Genomic DNA, 19,069 nt, shown 5'->3' with positions numbered 1-19,069 from the left:
TGCTATCATTTTTGGAGAGGAAAGTTCCTTCAGTGCTGTATTTATTTTGAAATCCTGCATAGCAGGTTGATCTCCGTTATGAATATGGACTAAGCATTTATGTATAACATTCAGGATTTTTTTAAAAGCAGTGTCATAAAGGGCTTCTTCAGACACTTTTATTTAAAAACAGAGAGAGACCATTTTTTCCAGAAATAGTTAAGAGACCAAAATGATGGACTCATTATGATCTTCCTCAACTTTAATGTTTCCGTGCAAGTCTGCTTACATATAACATTTAGGAAAATATCAGCTAACCCCATCTTCCAAAAAACTACCTCCCCCATAGCCACTTTTATAATTGTCAGTGTATGTGCATTTAATAAATATAGGCCCAGGTCCCACATCTGCTCGTTGCTCTGCCTAGGCAGTGTAAAGTAGCTTGGATAGCTGCCTTATAAAGGCATCTAGGGATGTTCTTGAAATAGAGACTCTTTGGTTAGCATAGAGCCAGCATAGCTGGTGGGACAGTATGGGGCATGGCCATAGCATGTCATATTCCAGTACCCCCTAGCCAGTAGAATGGTCACTATTTCTGCAGATGTAACTTAGCGCAGCTGAGGAGCAGTTGTAAGTTTAGATCAAAGACCAAACCTGCACCCTGAATTCTGTGCCAAATGTAGCTCCAGCTGGAGTCAGGAATCTGGTCCATAATATTGAAGAACTATTATTTGATGTAGAGATTTTGGCTCTTGCTGACTCTGGATTTGTCAGTCAGCTGATGCCCACTTGGTTTCATAACAGCCAGTTCTCAGTCACAATCTGCTTCAGTGCTTGCTAACATATTGAACAGGAGCATGGGTCTTATGGTAGCCATGTAAAATGGACACCATGTAATACAGTGCTACTTCTGCATGTTGTTTGCTGTGGCTAGCCAGGTATATAGTTCCAAAATCTTTTTGGGGAAAATGGAAGTCTGGTACGTCAGGAATGGTGTGCAACTGTAAAGAGAGAAGATTGCTAGTAATTAAAAGCCTTGGTCTAACTATGCACATACTTAGTTTTAAGGGCCTTGATCCAGCAAAACCTTTAAGGATGTGCTTAATTTGGTGCACATGTGCAGTAGCCCTATTGACTTGAGTAGGGCTACTCAGTTATAGGGTCAAGTATCTGAGGGGTAGCCATGTTAGTCTGGATCTGTAAAAAGCGACAGAGTCCCGTGGCACCTTTATAGACTAACAGAAGTATTGGAGCATGAGCTTTTGTGGGTGAATACCCACTTCAGTTATAGGAGTGACAAGGTGCTTTGCAGGACTTTATTCATTTTGGATCTGATCCATCTAAGGATTGAGTCGTTAAACTAGAAATTGATGAAAGAAGGGGAAATCCAGCAGGTGACTTGTTTGGAATTGTGAACTACGTGGCGTTAATGCGACAGAGGAAAGGGGAAGTTCAGGGTAATGGCAGAGATGTCACCAAGAAGTACAGATTCCAGATATACAGTGCTTTCAAGTGTCATAGCTAGATTGTTTTAAAAATACAAAGGTTATCAACTCATGCTTCAGTTGTTCCTGCTAATTGCCTGCAGGAGTTAGGAAGGAATTTTTTCCCCTCCCTATAATAAAATCTTAACTCAACTGGCCACATAATGTGTTAGAGGGTTGAGCATTTCCGGCTTTCTCAGTATCAATAAGTATTGGCCACTGACAAAAAGAGGATACAAGAGTAAATAGACCAGTGATCTGCTCCAGTAGGACACATCCTACATTGCTATCAGAATATATATTTTTATTGTAGTTTATGCTGTCATAGGATTATTTAGTTCTTTAGTCTCAGTGTAATGTTGTGAAAGTCTTCAGGTAATGTATGCTAATTTGTTTCTGCTTTAAGGGAAAAAACCTGAGGTATCTTTATGGCTAATATTGTCATTAGCTAGAGTATAAAAAAGGTTATGATCTTTCTTATATGTGAGCACTTCTCAGTTTAAATGCTAGTCTCTTGTTTAATGGAGCAAATTAGTTAAGGGGAAAATATTCCTCAATGCAGTCATCGGATCTGGCTTGAATGTTTTGGTGGGGGAAAAAAACCACTCATGTGCAAAGGGGATCATCAACTTAAAAATCATATTTCTGTCTGAAAACGTTTGACCTATTGTTGTTACAGGAAATACCTAAATTTCTATAACTGAAAGTGATTTATAGAGAAAATTTTATCCCTCTCATTTTTTCATCTTTGTGCACTTCATGATTCTGTTTGTATAAGCAAATTCACTGTTTTCCTCTGTATAGTCAATTAATCAGGTTCCTCTCTTTGTAGTTAGAAAATATTTGATTGTTAAACTGTTAATAGCAGCAGCGAGATTCAGGGGCAAGTGCAGTGCCTGAAACTAATTTTCACTTTTAAAACAAAAGAGTGACTAGTTTGCAAACCAATACATTTGGTCTTTTTAAGCCATAGCAGATTATGAATAACTACCAGGAAGAGTTCTAAAATTTTTAAATCAGATGAGTGTTTTTAACAGGTAGTAACCTGAACTGTGCTTACCCCAGCAATTTTCAGGAGAGGTAAAAAGCTTCTGAGTCCATTTAAACAGCCTCTGAGCTCCTCTGTTTCTCTAGCTTGAACTCCTTTATATTGTGATTGTACTAGTTGGGAATTTGACAAGTAAAAGTCTGAAAGCTTGGGCCAGGAACAATCTAATGTGAAGATAAATTTTAAAAAATGAACCCTGTGTACACTAAGATTCTCTTTTCCCTTGTAATTCTGAGACTGATTAGTGACCGTTTTCAGAAGTAAGATACCTCAAGCTTGGCAAGGACATTTTTGGCTAACAGCGCTAGCTGTGAAGTCCTGGTGAAATTCTGACTTTATGTAATTGCATTCTGTCGAAATTCCTGTTGCGTCAAATGGATACAGTATCCTTCACTTCTTACCCTAAACTGATGTGTAATGTTGCTGGTGCTGTAACAATGGCTGATGGCATCACAAAGAGTGTAGGTATTATTCAGAGATGGATAAAATGAAATGAACCCTGTGCGGTATATAGATAGTAACTGTATATAAAAGGTGTATAATTCTGTAAAGCACTTGATGCTTGAAAGAGAGACTCTGTATGACTCTTTTGGCAGAGTACTCGGGAGGGGTTGAGGCATTATTGTGTTTTAATACAATATTTAGTGGTGGGTGTATGGGTGTGTAAATCAACTGTCCTCCAAAAAACATAGGTTGAGATTTTCAAAGCTGAGTGGGAAATTTCGCACATACAATTCCCATTTAGCTCTATAGGAGCTGTGTAGTTAAATCCTCCTGTCAGCTTTGAAAATCTCAATCTTATTCTCTCTTTTTTTAATGCTTTACTCAAATAAAACATGTAAAATGTTTTGTGTGAGGAATGAAAACTGATAGTTTAAGACAGTGATCAGTTGCTGTGATACAGTGTAACATAGTAAACTTGGTGCTGGGCACATGGCTTTTTGAAAAGACTGTATTTGGTCTCTGGATATTTGCACTGTGGCATGGGGGAAAAACATTCTTTGCATTAATATATTTAATGACTTCTCTTAATTCTAAATCATTCTCACTGAGGTAAACTTGCACGGCTAATCTACCTATCAGTGTTTTCATTGCTGAATTTTCAGTTATATACATTATACTTTTTTTTTTTTTTTTAAACACTGCCATAACTGAATACGGACTGCTCAGAAGCAAAGTAAATGTTTACTTATTCAGCAAGTAAAGGAAATCTTGGTTACCGCCCTTGAAAAACTAAGTGAGGAATTTCATCCAATATGTAAACTCAGGCAGGGGATCTCACCCTTTTTGACATAAGGTTGTGTCATCTAGAGGAGTGGGGTTTTGAACATGAGTCAGAGGCTTTTACATTAACATTTTTTCTTTTAATAGACCTGAGTTTGAGCTCTGATAACTAATTTGTTTGCTGTTTTAAGACTTTTTAACTAATTATTGAAATAATTGCAGATCACAAATGTAGTTATTTTTATTTTATATATGTGTGTGTATATATATATATGTATAAATAGAGAGGGAGAGAGAGGGAGTGAGTATTGGTTAGCATTAGAATATTGACTTTGTGACCCATTGACCATAGAGTTTATTAGCAATACCCTGTGTTGTAAAATAAGCATTTTGTAAGAGTTTAAAGAATTAATACTGCCAATGCCTTTTTAAAACTGCAGAATCTGATTACTATGAGCTGATGAAAGCAGGATTATCACTGAAATTTTCAAGCTGGAGAAGTAACTCCAACAAAATCTAATCTGCCATGCTTATAAACTTATATTTGTTTATTGACCAAATATAAGTTGATCTTGGCTGTTCACATTATTCATCTTGCCAATTTCCTGTATCAGTGTTTGGATTTAGTCCCAAGAAAAGTGGAATATAGAGCCTGTAATATCTGTCGTCATATGGTAAAGATTAGAAGCAAAACATAGACTTCCAAGGAGACACTGATATACATGAATGGAAGCTTTTTTTTTTTTTTAATTCTTGCTTAGATAAAATATATTAGTTTCAGTTGGTGTTTGCCTAAACCACGCTTTCTAGTAGATTTATTTATGGTCGATCAAGTTGTAATACTTGTTCTGACGTTATGAGCTATGTACGCACACTATTTCTATAGTACTTGCTGTTCAGGGATTTCCTAGCCATTTAAAATCAAGCTTCATATCATCTCACCTGGGTCTTCGGTGGCAGGACCTTCATTCGCTCCACGGGGCTTCAGCAGCATTTTGGCAGTGGGCCCTTCACTAGCTCCGTGTGTCTTTGGTGGCATTGAAGGATCCGCCACTGAAGGTCCCGCTGCCGAAGACTGTGCCACAGCGGGTGGCGCATTTTTTTTTTTTTGTGAGTGAGTTAAAAAGGCACCACTTTTGGGGAATGTGCTCGGGGGAGCAGCCGCTCCCCTCCTAGCTACACCATTCGTCTGTATGCTCGAGGGGCAGGGCGGTAGTGACCAAGATTTTCAAACATGGCTAGTGACTTTGGATGCCCAACTTGAGATACCTTAAAGGAGCCTGATTTTCAGAAAGTGCTGAGCCACTCAACCTCTGAAAATCAGACTTTATTAAGTTGTCTCAAGTTGGGAACCAAAAGCTGAAGTATTCAGAATCACTTGTCAGTTTTGAAAATCTTGCCCAATACTCTATATATTTCATCCTTCAATATGTAAGACACTATTCTCTGCTTTGATAAGAATCATTATACTATATCATGCATAGAACCAAGTACCACACGTTGTTCTTTCACATCTATTTGGGAACTTTTGTACATCATTTAAAGCAAATTTAAATATCCATGGCTCACTTGATCTAAAAATATATAGCATTTTTCTTGCTTCTTTTCTATGCTAGGTAACAGAAGATGCATATTAAAGTTCTGCTTTCCCACTGATTTCTGTAGCCATCATTAACTGTTAGGCAAAGACCAGTATTGGAAACCAAGTAACTCATCAATAGCCAGTAAAGGACACGCTTGACTTAGGAAAAAAATCAAGGGGAAAATATTCTACCGTGTTAGATCTACAATCCTTCCTGGCTCTTTAAGCAAGCCATAGCTTGTTGGGACTCACAGGAGGAGATCCAAAGAAAAGGTATACTCATTGAAGGGAAGTGTGACATCATTGGATGCAGCCTTCTGGTTGGAGAGGTACCATGGTGAGCAGGTGAGAAGGCCCCTCTGACTGTTCCATGGGTCATTAGTGTCCATCACAATGGGCTTGTAGCAGAGATCCTGTCTCTTGTCCCTGCCCAGCGCCTATGAAAGATCCTCTTTCCAGCTGTGTCAGCTGTGGGTGGCTTTTCTTGCTCTCAGCTGTCTGTGAACATCTTTTCTTTCATCACAGAGTGAGATGCTACAGCTAGTCCAAATCACAAATAAAGAGCTGTACCTTGAAGTGTGAGTTTGCTGCACAAGCTCTGTGCCTTTCCCATTGCAGCAGGAGAGGGCAGAGTGAACACCCAGGACAAGGGAGGAGCATGTGGCTGGTCTGAGGAAGCATGCAGCTGTGGAAGAGCATGAGGCCCAGAGGCTATGGCAGGGAGTCTTGTTTGCTTTTGTAAAGGAACCTCCAACCCTAGAGCACAGAGTAAGGTGCCACTCCTGCCAGGCATGTACAGTGTTGTTGAATGCCACTCTGTAGTTTCTTCTCTGATTTAAGTTCAGCTGCCAGTGAAAGTCTTGTAGGCAGTAATGTTGTAGCTCTGTCGATCCCGGGATATTAGAGAGACAAGGTGGGTGAAGTAATATCTTTTATTGGCCCAACTTGGTGAGAGACAAGAAGAGCTTCATGAGGCTCGAAAGTTTCCCTTTCTCACCAACAGAAGTTGGTCCAATAAAAGTTATTTCCTCAACCACCTTGTCTATCTAGTGCAGGGGCAGGCAAACTTTTTGGCCTGAGGGCCGCATCGGGTTTCGTAAATTGTATGAAGGGCCAGATAGGGGAGGGGGTAGTGGCCTAGCTCCCACCTCCTATCTGTCTCCCCCCCCCCCCCCCCCCCCTGCCCCCCTATCACATGGACTCCTGCCCTATTCCAACCACACTCCTGTTCTCCTGACGGCCCCCGGTCTGGGACCCGTTGCCGCATGGCCACACACCATTTCGCGTCCCTGTCCCCTGACTGACTGCCCCCGGATTTCCGCCACTCTGCCTACCACATCCAACCCCTCCTCGTCTAGATCCTGCGATCGCCCCCCAATCCTCATGCCTGCCCATCCAACCATTCCCGTTCTCCGCTGTCCCCCTGGACTGCCCCTGTAAATACCCCTGCCCTGACTGTCCTGCCACCCTCCATCCAAACCCACCCTCCTCCTGAACGCCCCCCAGGACCCTGCCTATCAACCCGCGGTTTTTTTCCTTTTCCCCCACCCTCACCCTGACCACCACCCTGAACTCCCGCTGCCTTCTTATCCACCACTATTCTCGGATAATCCTCGTTCTGACCTGGTAACGCGACTGCCCGCACCCCATCCAAACCACCACCTCCTTCCTGACGGCCCCCAGCTGATCCCTGGCCCCACTCTCAAGCCCCCCGTTTCTCACCTATTCTACCGCACCCTTCACCCTAGACGCACTCCTTCATCCTGAACTCCCCACTGCCTTCTATCACACTAAGCCTGGAGCACCCTGGGACCCTTGCCCCATCCACACACCTTCGCTCCCTGTCCCCTGACTGCCCCCGGACCGCCACTGCCCCAATCCAACCCCTCCTCTCATTCCTGATGCCCCCCCAACCCCTGCCCCATCCAACCATCCCTTCTCCCTGTCCCCTGACTGCCCCTGTAACCCCTGCCCCTGACTGCCCCCTGCCACCCCATCCAACCCACCCTCCTTCCTGACTGCCCCCAGGATCCCTGCCCCTATTCAACCCCCCGTTTCTCCACCCTCACCCTGACCACCACCCTGAACTCCCCTGCCTTCTATCCAACCCCCCCTCCCCCGCTTCCTGCCCATTTATCACACTGCCTGGAGCACCAGTGGCTGGCGGCACTACAGCCACGCTGCCTGGCTGGAGCTGGGCCATGCTGCCATCGCCACACAGCACAGAGCACCGGGTCAGGCCGGTCTCTGCCTCTGTGCTGCCCCAGGTGCTCTCAGCCCCGCCACTCAGCGCATTGTGCTGGCGGCGGAGTGAGTGAGCTGAGGCTGTGGGGGAGGGGCTGGGGGTTAGCCTCCTGGGCCAGGAGTTCAGGGGCCAGGAGGGATGGTCCGGCGGACCATAGTTTGCCCAACCCTGATCTAGTGAAAGTCTTGAAATCTCAGTCCAAGAGCAGTGAGGAATTTGCTTATGCACTGATATGCCTAAGTGGTTGGGCCTGGGTGGAATGAAGGTGTCCCAGAGATGGGGCTGGGGGAGAGGACTGTATGAGAACAGTTCCCATCCCCAAAATGAATCACTTTGCAAGTACTCCCTCCACTGGGCTGCCTCCTGCTCTAAGCTGGTATTGGTAAATAGTTGTGGCCAGTCTAGGGAAATTCCTGAGGAGCTGTGCATGTATTTTCCTTCTCCTGTGTCCATAGTAATGGCAACAATGACCTTCAGGTCAGGAATTTCCTGGTGTTTAATTGCTGCATTAAAGAGCCTTGTTGACTTTGCCTGAGGCCCTTAACCCAGCCAGTCATTAGTGTCCAGGAAATGCCCTCTCTGTCAGTCATTATAACTTCTCTTAATTTGAGCTCAGACGACCTTATTAGTGTGTCCTCTATTAAACAGAAGAACAACATAGATTTGAGCCCCAAATAGTTTAGTACACATTTAGAATTCGTTCATCTCATCCAAACAGTGTACCAGAAAGTTACCACCTTGCCAAAACAATACATCGGTCACTTATTTGTTAGGAGCCAGGCCCCATTGTCAGAGGCCACATGCAACAGAAAAATGAGTCAGAGAAGTGGAAAGCAGCCCAAGGATCAGCTGATTGTTGATGGCTGCCTGCCTACTCACTGTCGTGGAGGTGGAAGTGGGAGGAAGACAATTGCACATCCCATGGGGACCAAGCGGATGTATCTGTCCCAGGAGTAGGGACAGCAATTTAGTGGATTTAGATAATTAAGACTAGTATTTGTCTTAATTCTCCGTAGTCATTAGTGATTCTCTTGTAACTTTTTAGTCATTTGAGTTCATTATTACTTAGAACATTTATAAGCACCTTCTTCAGCAATGTAACAAACCAAAGTCCAAGGTAAACTATGACACCCTATTGATTCTATTCCTGGCATATGGTGAGATAACGAAACTCCTTGCGGAATGTATAGAATGCTTTGTACTCTGATCTTCCAGTTCCCACCCATTTATAATCATGGCATTTTTGCCCTTAGTCATTTGTAGCTAAGATTTTTTGAAAGGGTTGAACAGTTATTCCTCTAGGCTTGTCTGCTGGACTGAGCTTTGCTGAGCAGTATTCCATATAAGAAGCCTTTATAATTTTTAGTTAGGAGATACTCATGGATTTTTATTTCGATCAAGCTGCCGACCATCGATTTCTGTTTACACAATTAGACTGAAGGAAGAATCTGCACTGCTGAAGAAAACCACCACCTGGATCAGGACTGAAATAAGGTTTGAGGAAAAAATGCTTGTTGTGGTTTCAGAGATAATTTGTCTTTGTCAGTCTTTCAGAACTCATTAACAACTGTCTAAGCAATGTGTGCATTACTGAAGTAAATTAGTGTATTAGCCTTGTTTAAGTGACAACACTAATTTAAAAAATAAATAATTTTATTTTGCCAATACAAGTTGGTGAATTTTTTTGACTTTTTTTGGCTTTGCAATGCATTTATGACCTAGTCATCTTATGACTTTTTCGTATTCAACATATTCAGATATCATAAGCAAACAAATATCAGTCAACATAAGGTTGCATGTTGGTATTTGACCTTCAGAATTAGTTATGCAACTAGTGGATCGACTACGTGTTCAGCAAGAACCATATGTATTTGGTCAAATTGTTTTGAAAGTTCTCTGAATGCTAATGTTGTTGTGGAATACTGTCCAGCCGTGTTGAAGCCCTAGTATTTGCAAAACATTTGACAAACAATTGTTTTCACTATACAGCCAGCTCCAATAATTAATACTGTAGCTCAGTTTCAGTGCATTTCTGCTTAAGCTGTTCATTCAAAGCCTGATTTGAACTGTGCAAGAGGCAGGTGAACAGAACATGTTTATATCGTAGTCAGCTGTATGTGGCACTTTCTATTTTAATAGTCTGTGGGACATTGGAGAACCTTTTACTGTAAAATGACTCATCTTGTTCATGAATACTTTTTTTTTTCTTTTTTTCTTTTTTAATGTGACATTTAGAGAACATTTACAGATTTGGATTCTGGGCCAGCATAAGATGTCATGGAGTGACACACTATGATGAATCTGAGTTCTCGATGAAAACAGCCTTGACAATATTAATATAAAATGTGCAAAACACCCAGCAAATCCATGGTTTTGGCTTGAAATTGAGTGGACTAGAAGAATATATTTTTCTGATTAAATTCTGCAAGTGGGTGTTAATGATTTTCAAAATGCTGAAAGAATCTGTTCTGTAGCCTTTTTGTTCTTGGCTTCTCCAGCTGTATTACAACAGCTCAAATTCTGTTTCACTTCAGCGCTCTAAGATTTTACCCTACAACATTTGAACTAAATAGTTTCAAATTCTTTCAGTTTTCTACATTAGAAAGTAAAATTAATTCACCAACAGAATAATTTATCTTTTTGATAGATTTAAAAAGATATTAAAAATCACTTTGAGGGGATAATATGGATATTTAAAAAATGCCTCAAGGTCAATAAAACTATGGTCTGTGCAAATGACTGTCTTACTTATTTGTACTTAAAAACTCAATACCAAAGAATTCCCAAACACAGCGCTGAGTGCCCGGGACGTGAATTTTAAAATTCAATAAAGAAAAGTTACACAAGCAATCAAAGCTGGAACAGCTGCACATGATCACTGTGGAAGTGACTCCCTAGTTGAGGATGATCATTTCAGTTCTGAGACTGATTTTTCACCCTGTCTTTGACTTTTTTGCACTCCCTCCTCATTTTCTGCCCTATCCGCTTTCCTCCCTATATCCAATGCCCGTCTCCGGTAAAATAGGGGAAAAACCCTATTCCTTTGTGTTGAAATTCTGCATGCTTGGCCTTAGTCCAGAAGAGAATTATTTGTAGTTCATCAGATAAATCAGAAAAGCCATTTTTTGTTTATATGGAGTTTTTATTTTGTCCTCTCAGGAAGTCTTAACTAAACTTCTATTTTCATTTTCACTTTGGTCCACATCAGAAACTATAAAGCTTTTTTAAAGACATACATGGCAGTTAGGTGCCAACTCCAGCTGAAAGTCATTTGAATCGTCCCCCTTGTTTAGCACTTCTTTGCTAACCCTATTTTTTTTAGTTAATTGTCCTCCTATGTTATAATTTGTGTTCCAGATCTTGCAGGTTGTAGATGAAGTTTCTGGTGCTGCTGTAACTTTTGTTGCTTGGGTCCGTGTCCTTACAAGTTTTACCTGTTGGAACCTGTTCCATGGCTGATTACTGCAGAGGGTACAGGCTGGGTACTTGAAAAAGACCGATCTCTGCTGCAAGACCTCATCTGTGTTTATATGACAGCTTCAGCAGACCTCTGCTTTCCACCAATCTCAGCCACAGAGCAAGTCTTAAAATCACTCTCTATTGAAGAGCAGAACTAGATCCTCTCAAAAAGACCACTCCTGTTCCAGCCAAAGCTTCAGGGCTGCCCGGGGGGGGGGTGGGGGCAGCAAATGGGACAATTTGCCTCGGGCACCGCAGGCGCCTCCACTACAGTTTTTTGGGGCCCCTGGTGCGGGGTCCTTCACTTGCTCTGGGGGTCCCGGAAAACTCTCGTGGGGCCCGGGCCCCCGAAGTTTCTTCCGCTCCGGCTCTTCGGCGATGGGAGGTCCTTCCGCTCTGGGACCCACCGCCGAAGTGACCTGAAGAACCACGGTGGGGGGTCCTTCCACCCTGGGACCTGCTGCCGAAGTGCTGGCTCTTTGGCGGCAATTTGGCAGCGGGGGCCCCCCCCTGCCGAAGACCCCAGGCCCCCTGAACCCTTTGGGTGGCCTTGAAGAGCTTTTGTAACTTTTTACCAGTCCCCCTGAGAGGATGATGTCTGCCCTCCCATTCCAGTCAAAAGCCTACATCCCAAAAGTCCCTGCTTTCCACTCACCTCTTCCGACTCTCCTAGTCACAGCCAAGGAGGATATTTTTTTAATACTGTGTGCATGAAATACAGTGTTTGCTTTGCTTCAGCATGGCAGGCTTTTACCCATGCATTTCATAGTACAGATAGGGAGAATGTGCCAGAGAGTTGTGAGCAGAGTTAAAAGGGCTGAGTTAAATGTGACCTGAAGGAGAGTGGGTGGTATAGAAGCTTTTTATATAAAGAAGGCTTGAGAAAACAGATTTTAAAACAAAATTTGTTTGCTTTTTAACCTAGTTAGCAGCCCAGTCATCAGCTGTCTTCTCATGAAGAACAAGGTAGGCCAAACCTGAATCAGCACACCTTTTATTCTAAAGAATCATCGTAGGTTTTCAAGAATGGTCTGTGGTTAAAGCACTGGACAGGTACATGTCAGATCTGGGTTGAGTTCCCATCTATATTACAGATTTTCTGTTTGACCTTAGATATGTCACTTTTGCCTCTGAGACTCATATATTCCCATCGGTAACAGAGACTTATTTCCCTTTTGTCACAGTGGTGATCTGTTTTTAAATTAATTAATGGTGTGAGGCCCTCAGGTAGCACAGTGCTGGGAATCGTGTAAGTGCCTCGGTAGAATTTAAAGAATCAAATAAAAAAGCACCATACTCCACCTCTTTCCCCTCCCCTCCTCCCACCCCTTTGCAGGTAGGAAAAATCTTCAGATTCCCAAAGTTTCTAGCATTTTCTTTAAAAGTTAACTTACTACCACTGTGTTTCAAGGAACACTATATTCTCAACCATTTCCTCATATTAATAGCATTTGTGTGGGACATAATTACAAGAAATAATCAGACTGGCTATTCATTTCCATGATTAATTGAGGAGACAACACAGATAAAACTGGTAATTATTTTTATTTAGTTGAAGGGGGGAGGAAGAAGTAGTCACCATTTTCAACTACTTTAAGCACACACAGGTGAGCAAGCTGGTAACCTTCTATTTCAGACAGCTGTCCAAACATCGTGAGTTGGTTTAGCAGTTGTTGTATTTAACGTTTTTGTGCCTGGACTATTAAAGGCTGTTAAAACTCCAAATTTGATGCATCTGTTTTTAAATGTATTTTCAAAGCCGTTCTCATTCTTTTATATTAAGCAAATATGTTTGAAAAGCTCTAGGCAACAGACGTATGGTTTATAAAGATGGATACAAATGAGGCTTATTTATTTATATATAATATTTTAAACCAAAATCCTTCTATAGTAACAGATCTATGTGCATATGCAATGGAAGAAGAATTTTTTGTGATTTAAAAATACTTTTGCTAATGAAGTTGTTGTGAACAATGAAGGGAAGTGTGCATATGTTGGTGACTGCTATTTTGGCAAAATGACAAACTCCAAAACCTTTGGGTTAGTGGCAGAAAAAGGTCATGATTCTAAACAGAAGGTCCTAAATAGATTTTTATAAAGCAAGCAATCAGTCAAATTTACAGTGCAGAGAACTGTGATGAACTGTTAGTAGAGTTTTGCTCAGTGCTTAATTTGTGCCATGGCCGAGGCCTGGCATCTCTAGGCTTGGCAGTTCATAGCCCCGACACCTAATTGCTTGAGCCCCGTCACCTCTTTTGCTACAATGTAAGCACTAGTTTTGCTATATCAAGACTCCACCTGATGGATAAAGTCCTCACTTCTTTTTCCCAGGATTGCCTTCTTTTCCACCCCAAAGTGGAATATTACAACCTAGCTTCAATCTGAGACCACGTTGAGTATGTAGGGCTGGCAGTTAAGTGGGGAAAAAACATCTTTTTTGATTATGACTTTATCACGTCTGTCATGAAAACCATTGAGATACAGAACATGGAATCCCAAAAGGATAGATTTTCAGTAATTTTCTAAAGTGGAACCACATTTGAAATCTGAGATACTAAGCACAGTAGGATCTGGAAATATGAAATAAAGGTGACAGACAACCTTTTATTCTGCCTTTAGATTTAGTTGCTTATTTTCTCAAATTTAACGCTTTCACACACTAATTTTTTTTTAAAAATGTTCAAGGAGTAAGAAGGGCTGAGAGGGAAGAAAAAAGGCTGAGGGTGAATGTAGGATGGGGAGCTGCTTGTGGGGACAGCTGGCTGAGAACTTGTATGTCCAAAGATTACGTTAGAATAAAAGTGAAGTCCTTCGTATATACAGCTATTTCTGACATACTGGCAAAGTAGTGCATTGGGCTTGAAGATAGGTTTTTGCATTGTCTGTCTGGCTTGTTGCAGTGTTTTAATATGTTTTCTCAGTTTGGGAGTGGGTGCAGTCCAGACCAGTGAGGGGTTATGTCAGCACTTGCCCTGCAACCCTGTGTGCCTCTCAGTGCTTTGCTGGTGTAACTCCCAACCTGGGATGCTCCCAACCAGCCTAAAAGCAGGCGGGTCACACCTTGAGTGACTGTGTGCTTAGACAGCCCTAGTTCAGCAGCTCTGACCCCAGCAGCCTGTCTACAGCCCTGCTTTGGCTTCTCCCATTGGTTATAACCACTCTCAATCCCAAATTTTCCTCATACCATGTGATCTGTAAAGTCCAGCCCTTCCCTGGACGGTTCAGGGAAATAATAAGGTTGGCTTGTTCCTTTAAAGACACAAAACACACCAGCTTACCACACTAACTGGAGTTAACAGTAACTTTAATTTAAACATAGCACTGTTGGTTCATATTAATAGTAAAACAAGTTTAACAAAAGAAGATAGGATTTGAAGTGAGCTCAAGCATAAGAGAGAAAGTTAGAAATGGTTACAAGGAAATAAAAGTGAAAATGTGTATCCAAAAGTCTAAAAGTTAATCTAGCAAGGTATAATGTTTGCCTAAGTAGGTTTCTGCCCTGTATTCAGTTTCCAGCGACTTCAGTCCCCACTTAATAGAGGGACCCATCTCAGCTTGCAAGAGCTCTGGTCCGTTGTATTTGTCTAGTGATGGATGCCAAAGATGGCTTTTGTCTTTTCTTATATCTTCCAAAGTTCAATAATTTTGTTTCAAGAGGCAGGGTGGCCTAATGCTGTTCTTCTCTACCTTCCCATACCTTGTATTGTAAATGGGGCTTCCATTGATTTGATTCCACCATGCTTTTAATTTACAGAGGACAGTGGTTTTCAACCTTTTTTTTTTCTTTTTAATTATTTGTGGACCTGTAAAATATTTCAAACAGAGGTTTGGACCCCTTTAGAAATCTGACATAGTCTGCGGACCCCCAGAGGTCCACAGACCACAGGTTGCAAACCAATGACCTAGGAGACAAGTAAATAGCTGCCTTCTCTCCTTTCTGGGAAGGAACCTGTTTCTTCCTCTTTGGCCACATATCATTAAATATCCATATTTCCTCATAAAGTGTTAATACTCTATACACTTCTATAACACAGTAATATTATATACAATCGATTCAATTCCTTATCACTTGAGGTCCAGTCCCTCCCAGTTAGTCTTTATAGACTAATCAACCTTTGAAGTGGATTCTTCTAAGGGTTACCCCTCAAAGTAAAGTTTATTCAAGCTGTGAAGAAGGCAATGTGGAGGCTGGTGGTGAAGGAAGCTCCATGCTCTTTCTTCATCCACATGTGTTTGCTGTAATGCAAATTATTCTGTTTCCTGCCATCTCCTCCTCCTCCTGCTGTCTTGATAGTGCTGTTTACTGCTTATATGTAAATTGAGGTAAACACACATTGCTTTGTTTAGGACAGCCCTGTTTAACAGCTCCCCCGACATACCTGGTTTACACACACGGCAGTCATAATTCCAGTGTATATTTATAACTCTTTATACCCGTCACGTACATATATCACACAGGAATATGAATGACCAGTGAGTTAGTAGCTTTCAGCTGATACCTCACAAGGCATATTTTGTACAAAGATTATTACAATAGTGTGTCTGGTGGGAATACAGGGGTGCTCAATGTGACAAATGTATTTATATGCTAGTAGTATAGTTGGCAATCAAGATCAGGGCTCCCTTGTGCTCAGTTCCCTACAAACATAGAATAAAAGATGGCATGCACTTGAAAGAATTTACAATCTAATTAGATAAGGCAGCCAGACAAACAAGGATAGATGACATACAAGCAACATGTAATTGTGTTGCCTTGGAGTAGCAACTGATGATGTAGCATCCTTCAAGAAGTTAAAATCTTTAACCCAAAACAAGAAGGACAACGATAAAGAAAAATTGAGTCAAAATGTATGCTGATACAGAGACAGAAGGCTTAGTGCTACTTATTCCCCTTGTGCTGGGAGAATTGGCAAAATGTTTTTGGTGTTACTTTGCACATTAATGGAAATAAACAATATGCTACGGCTTACCCCTCTGGGATTTTGAGGGATGTTTTCTCCTAACTAGTCTAACACATGCCTTCAGGCTGAGAGCTCGTGAACTGAGCCTGCGAAGGCTTTATCTGTGAGAGAAGCAGTGAAGTAAGAATATGCCTCCTGTGGTCAAGGATGCATTTAATGTAATTGCTCAGAGCACAGGAGGGGCAAAATAAACCAGGTGACAATGGTTCAGAAAGATGATGGAATGTAACAGCTAATGGCAAAGAAGTCTTACTCTCCTTGCTGTCTAGGCACATAGGATCAGATCCAAAGCTCATGATGTACATTTGTGTTGTTTTGTTTTTAAATATTTGCAAATAGTAGATAGCAGCTGTTTTCTTGCATTTCAACCATACAATGAACTGTAATACATTTTCTTCCTGTTATGTAATTCAGTGAACATGACTTATTTTGATCAAGTGCTAATTGTAGTCAGACCAAATGAATATAACTGTATATTTTTTATGAATATATATAAAATGTGTGCACAGACACACAAAATATGTACATGTATGTAAGTGATATCCATGTGATAAAATGGAGAGGCATCTGAAAATATAAATGATCACATAGTGCACTTATTCACATGTCTGTTACCATGTCACGTCTCTCTGGCCTATTCTGGGAGGTTATACAGAATGAGACTTAATCCGTTATAGGCATTTAACTAAGTTTCAACTCCCAAAATCCATACAAAGTCACAAGCTTGACAGAACAGCAACTGAATGAAACTTTTCTTAGCAATTAACAACGCAGCATTTTTAAATATTTGACCTAAAAATTAAAATGTGTCAACACTGAAAATGAGGCTTAGTATACATTATTAAGCATAGTTATGTTTGCGGGAAGTGTGGGGAAAAAAATCACATCCACAAAAACCCTGGTGTAGATGCAACTATGCTGACAAAAGACTGCTTCTTTTGGCTTACCTAATGATCAGGGAGAAACTCATTCTGTCAGCATACACTGCCTCTAAATTAAGGACCTCTACCAGCATAGCTATGCCACCAAACATTTGAAGTCTAGACAAGACCCAAGTGTTTTTCTGACCTGCCCTCATGTTCAAACATTGCCATCACGTAGGCAGGGAAAATATTTAGTTTGAAGTCAATCACTTCATAAAAAACTGGACTACAGAGAGAATGGATAGCTCCGAAGATTGGTAACAACACCGGGCCTTGCATTTCTAGTGTCCATGCTGTTGGTTTTTGACTGGCTATTTGGTGGCTTAACATGAAATGCATTTGTCATCTCATAGGGGCACATCACTCTTCATGCTAATTTAGAACTCTTTCTAGTAGTTTTCGGAAGAGAGGTCAAGTATTAATAGACATGGAGTCTGAATTCTTAAAAGTGAACTGTGGAGGTAAATAAGAATTGTTATGCTTTTTAATGTAACTATATGATGTAAAAAACAGCCTCAACTTAAAGACTTAGTTTTGTTATAAATCTCAGCTCTTGACACGCTTATGGCTGGAGGACTCCCTGAGGGAATAGAGAGCTGGCATGGGATAACAACACATGCCCTTAACCAAGGTGGCAAGGAAGATTCAGGCACATTAGGAAATAAATATGGGGGATGCGCTTCCTGTTCGTGGATAAATAGAAGACTTCAGTCATCAGCACTGTCAAGCCAGAACATTTCATGTGCACCAAATCTACTGCCAATGGTGGCTTTTGGTTTTGTTTTTTGAATCCAGGAAAATGTAGTTATCAAACCTCTAAATTCTTCAGAAGACTTCTGCCACAATGGGTTCCTTTCTTTGAACTTCCCTACCTGCTCTTTCCCCAAGGCTGCACATCAAGCCCAATAATGTATTCCTATTATTAAGGGTCATAATCCACTTCCAAATATGAATTCCTCATTTTCAAGTTCAACCTACCCCTTCTAATGTTTCCTATGTATGTCACTGAAAAAATACTAACAGATGCCAATTATAATACCACAAGCTTTTATTGCCAATTCCTTTTCGGATCATTAACTAACCAGTACTTTAAATAGAATAAGTCCCAACATTTGGTTAATATTACATGATATCATACTTTTGCCAGTCCCCTCTTTCTATTAAGATAGTGTCAATGTGTTTTTCAGAGCTTAGAACACCTTAGAAGTTTGGCACTGAAAACTGTTTACCAGATCTTTTCTTCCAACTCACCTGTGTTGGCTTGTTACTGTAGGGTTTTTCCTTTGAACTGTTTCCCTGGGTTTATTCTCTTCTAGGGGAAAAAATCCACAGACTTAAACTGTGGAACTACTTTGAAAAGTAGTTATGTGGAAAAGGCATTTTGAGGTTCCATGTTTGTGTCTTAATGGTTCCAGGTTAAGTGTGCTCAGTTTCCGTGTAACTGCAGACTCCGCCTAGGCATCTGAGAGTCCAGTGGGGCTCTTTTTGTTTTGGGCATCATTACAAATCGCAAAGCTTCTGCTGATTTAATCGTGCTCTCATGACACCTTTGCATTGGGTTGCACAGCTGTAACTGACTGATTGTACAAGTAAATGGAAATGAGAGCAGGTCTGTTTATACAAGAGAGAATAGAGTTGTAGCTGTGTTGGTACTGCTCTGCTAACAAGTAAATATGTAGTACAGTCTTATTTGTGTCGCTAAAATCAGCATCTGCTCTTGAGTATCAACAGGGAGCTGATCCGAGTGCGATGGTGCTATTTTATATATCTATTTATCAGCATAGAACTTCTGCCTGTACTCTTGGAGCATTGTGATTTCCTTGGAAAAACACCCATAAACAATGAAAGAGACTTAAAAACTCATTTGTGAGGAAAAGACATACAAGAAAGGTTGTTCAAACTTTAGACCCAACAGCCTATAAAGTTTCCCTTTAACCAACAGGACTGACTACTATAGTGTTCTCAAACTGGCTCAAGGGCCACAGATCATCTGTTGGCACCTGGAGCTGCTTTTGTCACAGTAGTGAAATATCTGTCTTCAAGCAATGAAACTTCCTGCTGGCTAGAGTCTGTTAGGGTTTTCAGGGGCTTTTTTGACAAGTTAAACTAAATAACTCCCCCACCTCCCCCAGCTCCTCTCTGTATCTTCTGTGCCCCTTACATT

The 19,069-nt window shown here is 41.3% G+C and overlaps 1 protein-coding gene across 5 annotated transcripts in view; it reads left to right on the top strand.

Annotated features, from left to right (window-relative positions):
- The window catches only part of EPS8 (EGFR pathway substrate 8, signaling adaptor), a 211,308-nt gene that overhangs the window by 60,766 nt on the left and 131,473 nt on the right, over positions 1-19,069 (top strand). Inside the window, exon 1 of one of the 5 annotated variants that reach the window (XM_032770492.2) lies at positions 9,008-9,056. The exons of the other annotated variants lie outside the window; for them this stretch is intronic. The gene's annotated coding sequence lies outside the window, so the exon portion shown is untranslated. Of the gene's footprint in view, positions 1-9,007; positions 9,057-19,069 lie in introns of those variants that run through there. 5 annotated transcript variants of the gene reach the window in all.

The sequence above is a fragment of the Chelonoidis abingdonii genome, chromosome 1 (genome assembly GCF_003597395.2).
Source record: "Chelonoidis abingdonii isolate Lonesome George chromosome 1, CheloAbing_2.0, whole genome shotgun sequence".
Lineage (NCBI taxonomy): Eukaryota > Metazoa > Chordata > Testudines > Testudinidae > Chelonoidis > Chelonoidis abingdonii.
This window is presented reverse-complemented; position numbering and strand designations above follow the sequence as displayed.